The sequence below is a fragment of the Macrobrachium rosenbergii genome, chromosome 22, assembly GCF_040412425.1.
Source record: "Macrobrachium rosenbergii isolate ZJJX-2024 chromosome 22, ASM4041242v1, whole genome shotgun sequence".
Classification (NCBI taxonomy): Eukaryota; Metazoa; Arthropoda; class Malacostraca; order Decapoda; family Palaemonidae; genus Macrobrachium; species Macrobrachium rosenbergii.
In genome coordinates, this window is record NC_089762.1 from 44,978,391 (window position 1) to 44,987,925 (window position 9,535).

The window sequence follows — 9,535 nt, forward strand, 5'->3', positions numbered from 1 at the left end:
AGAATTCTGCGCTGATTATTTCAACTTACTTCAATATTTTTTTATTTATATTTCTTCAAGTCATTGGTATCCTAATGTTATGGATAATTTGGTAATTGTTTTTATTTCTAACAAGTTCTTCTTTTAAATAACTGTCTATTTATCATAATTAAAACAAAATCAGAAACACTAACAACAGTAAACAGTAAAACGGAAATTCTGCATCGCTTGATTATCCATAAGAATGCCCAGTGGTGGTATTACACGACGCTATACATATGTACACATACCACCAGTTAAAGTTTGAACAGGAATTAGTTCTAAAACTCCTTATAGCAATAAAAAAATACTTTTGCCATCGCTCAATTATGTTTTATAAAAGAGAGTGATGATGAATAATCATATATAAAGCCAAAAAAATATTTTAAAAAACTAAAATAACTTCAGATGATATAGAAGAAATTAAAATGAACGAAGACTTTCTTTGGCATAGAAGCAGATTTCTCAGTGAATATCACCTTTCACCGATGAAGACTTTCACTCAGCAAAGGCTATCTCGCCTGTAAATCAACTTTCACCAATAAACACTTTCCATAGCAGTCATTATTTAACATGAAAGTCTAGTGCATATTTGTTAGTTACGACACGAAAAATAAAGTAAAAAATGCGGCGAAGTTTCTTCGGCGAAATAGAGTTCTCTGTACAGCCGCTACAGCGTATAATCAAGGCCACTGAAAACAGATCTATCTTTCGGTGGTCTCGGTATAATGCTGTATGAGCCGCGGCCCACGAAACTTTAACCATGGCCCGATGGTGGCCTATCCTATATCGTAGCCAGAAGCACGATTATGGCTAACTTTAACCTTAAATAAAATAAAAACTACTGAGGCTAGAGAGCTGCAATTTGGTATGTTTGATGATTGGAGGGTGGATGACCAACATGCCAATTTCCAACCCTCTAGCCTCGGTAGTTTTTAAAGATCTGAGGGCGGATAGGAAAAAAGTGCGGACAGAATAAAGTGCGGACGGACAGACAAAGCTGTTCCAATAGTTTTCTTTTACAGAAAACTAAAAACTCTTCTTCAGGCTTCACTTTGAAGTTAGGTACTCCCCCTTCAGGCTGTAGGGCTTGACCAAGGTGCCTCTCGACGAAAATTGCCTCCTGGGCAAACGGCATTTTTTGAAGAAGAAGAAGAAGAAGCCTCGCATTTGACAGATGAGTGGAGTGCCTCTTATTGAGGGTAAACTAAATGGGTTTCAAAAGCAGGGGAGAAAAGGTATGGAAACTGTATTATGTAAGATTGTGAGGGAATTTTAATTTGTTTAATTATTTTTTGGGTGATTTAAATTCTAAAAGAGCTTTTCGTCAAATCTTGTGAATGACTTATCCATAGTTGATTCTGTGAGAATTGTAGTGAAGATGAGATTGAGCTTTTTAGGATAACTGGTAAATATATAAAATCAAGATTATACCGTAATCATGCTTTAGTGCTGTATTAAAAAAATCATTATACTAAACACGTGTTGGTGATATAGATGCGAAATATTATGAAACTCCATTCTTAAAAGTCTTTAAAGTTAACAGTCATTAATTCTAATTATATCCTTGCCAGAACTTCCAATAAAAAGTAAAAAAATTCTAAATTTATGTCCTTGAACTTTTCACAATTCTATTTACTTCCAGCTACGGAATACCTAACCAATTTACAATCGCATTCACAATCACCTACCTATCTTTATTACATTCAAATCTCTAAGCACAACCGCCTTTTTTTTTAGTTTTCTGTAAAAATAAACTATTGTGCCGGCTTTGTCTGTCCGTCCGCACTTTTTTTTCTGTCCGCACTCAGCGCTTAAAAACTACTGAAGCTAGAGGGCTGCAAATTGCTATGTTGATCATCCACCCTCCAGTCATCAAACATACCAAATTGTAGCCCTCTAGCCTCGGTAGTTTTCATTTTATTTAAGGTTAAAGTTAGCCATAATCGTGCTTCTGGCAACGATGTACGAAAGGTCACCACCGGGCCGTGGTTAAAGTTTCATAGGCCGCGGCTCATACAGAATTATACCGAGACTACCGAAAGATAGATCTATTTTCAGTGGCCTTGATTATACGCTGTACAAAAAACTCGATTGTGCTAAAGAAACTTCGGCCCATTTTTACTTTTTTTTTTTTTTTTTGTCTCCAAACGCAACCAACAACAGATTCTTGGACGACATAATACTCAATATCACATTATTTTTTCCTACTATACTGAATATTACTTGTAGGTTTATTGAACTAACACGCTTGTACTCTGTCACCAGAAGCCAATAAATAGTCTTCCTGATTAAAAAAAAAAAAAAATAAGCGTTACGTTTTCCTTTTGCCCCAGGTGGAAATATATATATACGTTTTATATATATATATATATATACGTTTTGGCAGTAGTAATAATACTGAAATTAATCGAAGACATCTACTGCAATTGTCAGAAAAGCAATTAGTATATGTGCCAGTGTTTTTTTATTTTTTATTTTTTTGGGCTTCTTCTCTTCCACGAAGAAGCAGAAAAAGTTGAGTCTTCGAGTTGATTAATAAACATTTGTGTAGTGTCTACGTTTCATTATTTTCTATGTTATTTTGTCATTGCTATGTGTGTATATATATATATATATATATATATATATATATATATGTGTGTGTATTTATATACACATATATATATATATATATATATATATATATATATATATATATATATATATATATATATATATATATATATGTGTGTGTGTGTGTGTGTGTGTGTGTGTAGAGAGAGAGAGGAAGAGAGAGAGAGTCAGGGAATGAAGATACAAAATCTAATTAAGAGCCTCTCTTGCTAGAATGATGGTTTTCCCAAATTCCCTTGTCGTGTACTTCAATACAATGGCTGGAATATGACTCCATTATTTAGCTAGTATTGTGTATATGATAGTATTATTGAAAATTATAAGCAACAATAGGCTGCTTAGCTTCACAAAGAGACTACTCTCGCAGAAAACTCTTAAGATTACCTCCTGCAAGGTGATACAATATCTCCCTGACTGTAAAGGGTAATATATATATATATATATATATATATATATATATACTTTTATATATACATCACCGTGATTCATATACAATCAGTATATATATTATATATATATGACTTTTTATCACATCACCGTGATTCACAAATCAGTCCTTTAATATCAATTCGCTCTACCTCGGAAATAATATATTTTCATATATGTTACCGAAGGGGAATTTTTTAGTTGATAATAAGTTCGTCGTCCCGTGGGCTCGAACCAGCGAAGGACAAGAACTCAGGACTACAGTGGACGCTTAACCCACGCGGCCATTATGAAGAATGCAAAATAAAAAAAAATTCAATTGTACTAACACCGAACGTTGCTAAGATATTCCAGAGTGCTACCAATTTTAATATTACTAAAACAAGACTTGATTAAACCACAGTATATATAATTAATAATCACCAGAGTACAAGTTATTATCATCCAGAAGCGACAAATATCATAAGTGAAAGTGTGGCAAATAACGAGGTCCGAATTATGCAAATAAATGCGAATATTTTCGACAAAACCACATTCCTTTCTTTTTTAAATTACTAAGACATTTCAAACCTGAATCTGCCTTATGCAGTTTTGAACTGCATTTTCAATTTTGTATTTGTACGTACTAAATGATATTTGGCTTATGGGAACTGCAAAAAGTAGTTTTACCCATTTTATTCATGTATATGTTTCCACTTCGCTCAAAGTGAATTTTCATACATATTTCACTTAATAAAAGTGAACGCTTGGCTTAGTCCCTTCCCAAAACACTGTTTCCCTTACATGGGGAAACAGAATGAATCTCAAATAAAAGTTACTTATGCATATTTTACTTAATAAAATTGAATGCTTGACTTATTTTCTTCCAAAACACTGTTTCCCTTACATATGGAAACAAAATGAATATCCAATAAAAGTTATTTACGAATATTTTATAACTTAATAAAAGTGAATGCTTGACTCATACCCTTCCCAAAAAACTTATTCCTTTACACGTTAAACAAAATGAATCTCAAATAAAAATCATTTATGCATATTTTACTTAATAAAATTGAACGCTTGACTCACATCCTCCCCCACCCCCCAGCAAAAAAAAAAATGCTTCGTTTACCTTAGAAAACAAAATTAATAATACCATCCTCCACGGATTCCTACAAATGAGTTCATTATCGACTCATGAGATGACATCAAATCCTTTTCACATTCCTGCCTGTGGACCATCACTCGGCTGAGTCAGTTTTAGATGTGACTCACGGTGTTTCGCTGAATCATTATTAATCATCATACCTTTGATTATGATGGTTATGATGACATACCACTGACTAATGCGCTAATACGTATCGCAATAATAGGTAGAGGGTACGTAAAAAGATGCTGGTGTTATTGGTAGGTAATTTGCATTAAAAAATCAATGTTTCCGTTTTTGGTTAACAATAGAGACAAAGAGAGAGAGAATAATGGTCTTATGCTTGCAAGTAACTGGTTGACGCTTGCCTTCCATTCTATAATGATTACCTCGTCGAGGCCCTCTCATTGTTATTACGTATTGGGATTATCTCGTGGAGGTCCTCTCATCATTGATTATGTAAAGGCATTACCTCGTTGAGGCCCTCTCATCGTTAATTAAGCAATGGGATTGCATCGTTGTTTATGGAATGGGATTACCTCGTCGAGGCCCTCGCAATGTTGATTGTGGAATGTGATTACCTCGGCGAGGCCCTCTCGTTGTTGATTATGTAATGCGATTACCTCGTCGAGGTCCTCTCGCCGTTGATTGTGTAATGTGATTACCTCGTCGAGGCCCTCTCATCGTTAATTATGCAATGGGATTACCTCGTCGAGGCCATCTCATCGTTGGTTATGTAATGGGATTACCCTGTCATCGTTAATTGTGTATTGGGATTATGTCAATGGTTGGTTACCTTGCCTCGTCGAGACCATCTTAATTATGTTGGGATTATATAATCTCGTTGTTAATTATGGTGGGATTACCTCGTCGAGGTCCATTTATTATGCAACGATTGTGTATTTTGTTGGATTACTGTCGTCTCTCCTCTCTCTCTCTCTTGTTTCTCTCTCTCTCTCTCTCTCTCTCTCTCTCTCTCTCTCTTCACAACAGGATTGCCTCGTCTTATAGCTGGGTGATTATTCCACTTCTGATTTAAAATAAAAACCGCCCATGCTGTTTTTTTCTTGCCCTGCTCGGGTGAGAGAGAGAGAGAGAGAATATACTGAAAAACAAAGTGTGTATTCTTATGGAATATATCAAAAGGGAATTTATTATTTGCTTCTGGAAAACCTAAGACAGAAATGGCCATGAACTTTAGATTTCCAGAAAAAAAATGGAATTCGGAATAGAATTCCAACATCCTTGGTATACCCAATCTTTAGCTAGTTAAAAAGCATAGTTTTGATGAGAAAATATTTAATTAAATAAGCTAAGACCGCCCTCAAACAATTCAGATATTTGAAGTAGTAAGAATAATAGTTATGTCATGTATTCTGCAAAGAATTTTCACTGGTAGTGTGTTCTTAGAAGAGTCAAAAGAAGCCTATTACTTATCCCGTACATAACTAGGTCTAGGTAACTCCCAGAAGAATAGCATCAATAAAAGCATCAACTTTTATTCTTTCTATACTTCCTTTAGAAACGAACTGACTCGCAAACAGAACTGAAGAGTGAAATCCCAAAGAAAAACAGTTACACAACGGAAAGCGCAAAATCTGAGGTAACATAAGACTAGGAAAATAAACCGTTCCATAACTAGGTCTAGTTAACTATCAGATATCAATAAAACATCAACGATTGTTCCTTACACATTTCATTTAGAAAGGAACCGGCTCGCAAACAGAGCAGAAGCGTGAAATCCCAAACCAAACAAAGAAAAACAGTTGCATAATAGAAGGCGCAAAACCCGACGCTACATATCAAGACTAAGTAAAGAAACCAAGTTTTAGTTTCCCGGACACATTTGGGACCAGCAGATACAGAACGCCCATTTCCTTTGTTTTCCCCGATAAGTTTTTTTTTTTTTTTTTTTTACCCCAGCTATCAGGATAGACTGTACTCCTGACATTACGAAGCTTCCTAATGCATTTTTAAGCTTACTTAAAGGCGACGGAGTTCTTGACGCTCATAGCCAGGGGCAGCGGATAGTGAAGCTGGGACTAGCTGCCTGGTTGGCTCAGTACTCTGTACCCTGTCCTTTGTTTAACCTTGTTCACTTTCAGTAAAGTTGTTTGTAATGCTGTACAGTAATTGTTATTTTTCATTATTCAGGTTTTGTAAACTTATCTGTTAAAGGGTGATTCCAATTACCAGTTGATAATACATTTTATTCAAGATGAAAAACAATTCAGGAGTGTTTGCGCTCCCGTTTACATCCAGTAAAATTGGATGTAATGCAACAAAGTAATTGTCATTTTTCATTAATCAGCTCTGATAAACATTTTTTGTTATCGGGTGATTCCAATTACCACCTGACAATAGGCCTTATTCAAGATGCAAATCAAATGAAAGGGCTTAACAATGAATTACTGAGTCTACAGTACTCTGATTTGTTTACTCCGATTTACTTTCAGTAATGGGTCGTATTGAACTGTCATTTTTCATTAATCAGCTCTTGTAAACTTTCCTTTTGTAACGCGATTCCAATTGCCGCCTGATAATAGGCCTTATTCAAGATGAAAATCAAACAAGCAAAAAATGCGTCGAAGTTTATTCGGCGCAATCGAGTTTTCTGTAAAACGTATAATGCCGTGTAAAACTATCCTGCGAGGCTACGACCGGCCAGCGGCTCAGTTCCTCCACAGATGCGGTTAAGTGTGTCGCTCGCCTCCGAAAAGCGCTGCCAAACGCACGATCCACGGCTAAACTTAACCTTAAATAAAATAAAAACTACTGAGGCTGGAGGGTTGAAATTTAGTATGTTTGATGTTTGGAAGGTGGATGATCAACATACCAATTTGCAGCCCTTTAGCCTCTGAGTTTTTAGGATAGAGAGCGGACAGAATAAAATTCGGACGGACAGACAAAACCATCACAATAATTTTCTTTTACAGAAAACTAATAAAAAGGCTTACAGTGAAATATTAGGTCTACTTTCGACTCGTACTACAGTGAGATTCGCTGAAAAAAATTGATAAAAGATAATAAAAACTGACATTCTGAAATAAAAAGATATAGATGACTCCAACCGAATTTCCCAAATATGTATATATGATATCTATATTTGATAAAATGGGACTGAAGCAAAATATTTTCAAATGGATCGAACTTAATGGAAAGTCATCAGTCGTGAATTGTTATCCATTTTGATCACATGAGGATTGAGCTCACACTAAACTATTACCCATTCCCAGAAATAGGTAATATAAATTTATAGCCCTCTCGATCGCTTTTCAAAATTGATATTTTTCTCCTCCCCAAAAATTTAGGCCTAGTGTCTCAAGAAATCTCAGCTGTTTTAATGTAGAGGAAATAATCTGTATATTAATATGGCCATTTCTCTGTGCCAGCTGTCTGGAGATGATTCCTTGACCATTTTCAATCCTTGCATTGCCAGCCTTTATTCAGTTTTTCCATTTCAAGATGGAATCTATGCTTGTTGATAAATTCAACCGCCTGTAGATAAACCTATCTAACTCTGAATCTCTTCTCTATGAAAACATATGCCTCAAAGTGCTTCTTCCGAAGAGTACTATTTTTTATTTTTCCTCTTTTTTACAAATACTAAACTGTCTATCATTCTTAGATAGTTCGTTGCTTTTAATGCATACCATAGACCATTAGGATAGTGCAGGAGACGAATAGTATATCCCTATCTAAAGTTGCAGGTTGACCTGAACCTCGGAATGCAATAACTTTGATGCAAATCGAGAACCGATCAGTAAGTTGAATAATATAACATGAGGCGGAATTGAAATAACATGAAAACCATTAATTATTCTGTTTCATGCCAGCCTCCCACTTCCTGAGTCCGTGCAAAATTCAAATTATAATGAGCGGCACTGAATTTTTTATCTTACCTGTTTTAACAATTGATCTCAAGCTTTCCTTTTTTTTATGGTACTGTGAAACATTCAGTCTAATGCCTCCGGAGAGTTGGCTGTTGTTCAGGAGGTTTTCTAAAATGTTCAGTCTAATACTCGCGGAGAATTCAGTATTGTTGAAAAGGCTTACATCTGTGTCTACAAAGACTGTGTTAGTGATGTCACTTGTTGCTTATTTTCTCCCGTATGACCAATACAATGTTGTTCTCCCGCTGAGAACAACAGTCTAGCGCTACATATAGAACAATGGTCTAGGCGTTTCTGTATACAATAGACTTATAAGGCTCATTTAAAGGGAGAAATCTCGATTCTCTACAGATTTTTGGAGATGATTTGGCAAGCTACATGAACATCCTCTGCCCATATTTAGTGGGCAATCTATACTAAATTCCGTAGACTAAAAAAGAGGTTAGGCCTATGATAAGGGCATTATGTGTATACAGCAAGTGAGAACGAGAAAGTTAAGAAGACTCTCTCTCTCTCTCTCTCTCTCTCTCTCTCTCTCTCTCTCTCTCTTCTCTTATTAAAACTGGAATAGATGTATAGGTTCCACGCGGCCCCAACCAAGTCTCATCTTTATGTAGACTTATACATATATGTATATACCTCGTCCAATTCATATTAGCAACTCTGATTGAACCGCAAACGAATATTAAAAAAAAAAAAAACATGATTTCGGAGGAAAGACCGCTGAGCCAACAGCCCCGTTGTTCGGGCGAAAATGGCGCCAAAATAGCACGCCGATTACGAAAGCGAGAAAAAACTTTCCTAACACCGATTTGCATTGACGATTTGATGACGTCACCGGCAGATTGTTCGCTGAAGTCATAACATTTTGACGTCATAGACCCACGGAGGTCCAGTCAGCCATCCAGCCTTAAAATTGGAGTTTGGGGAGGAGGTGGAGGAACAGGAGGAGGAGGAGGAACAGAGCGAGGGGTTGAGGAGAAGGAGGAGGAGGAGGTTTTCTGGGAGAGAGGGGTGGTAAGGGGGTTTATTAAGGGGGGGCGTTGGGATATTGGAAGGGTTGGCCACATGGGAATGCAAGGGCTTAAGTAAAGGTGAGAGAGTGGAAACGGGCTAAAAAGAGATGACGGAGATTGATGAACGGGAGAGAGAGAAAGAGAGAGATAGAAAATACGTTAATGCACGCGAGGATAAAGGGAATAGAGGGGAACGGATTGCTACAGGGCTATAAATAACAGGGGGGAAAATATGGCCGGCCAAAAGCGAGGGTCGAACGCTTACTGCTCTGTAGAGGGTGCTAGACTAAAACGGACGCGAAATTCGAATCAAAATCAGCGCGGTGGGCGGCTGGGCGGGTTTCGTTTACCTGCCAACCTTAAAGTTGCATGCGGGCGCCTGTGTGTCATCCCCGCGGAGACACAGGGGCGGGGAAATGAAATGGAAAAACACGTAGTTC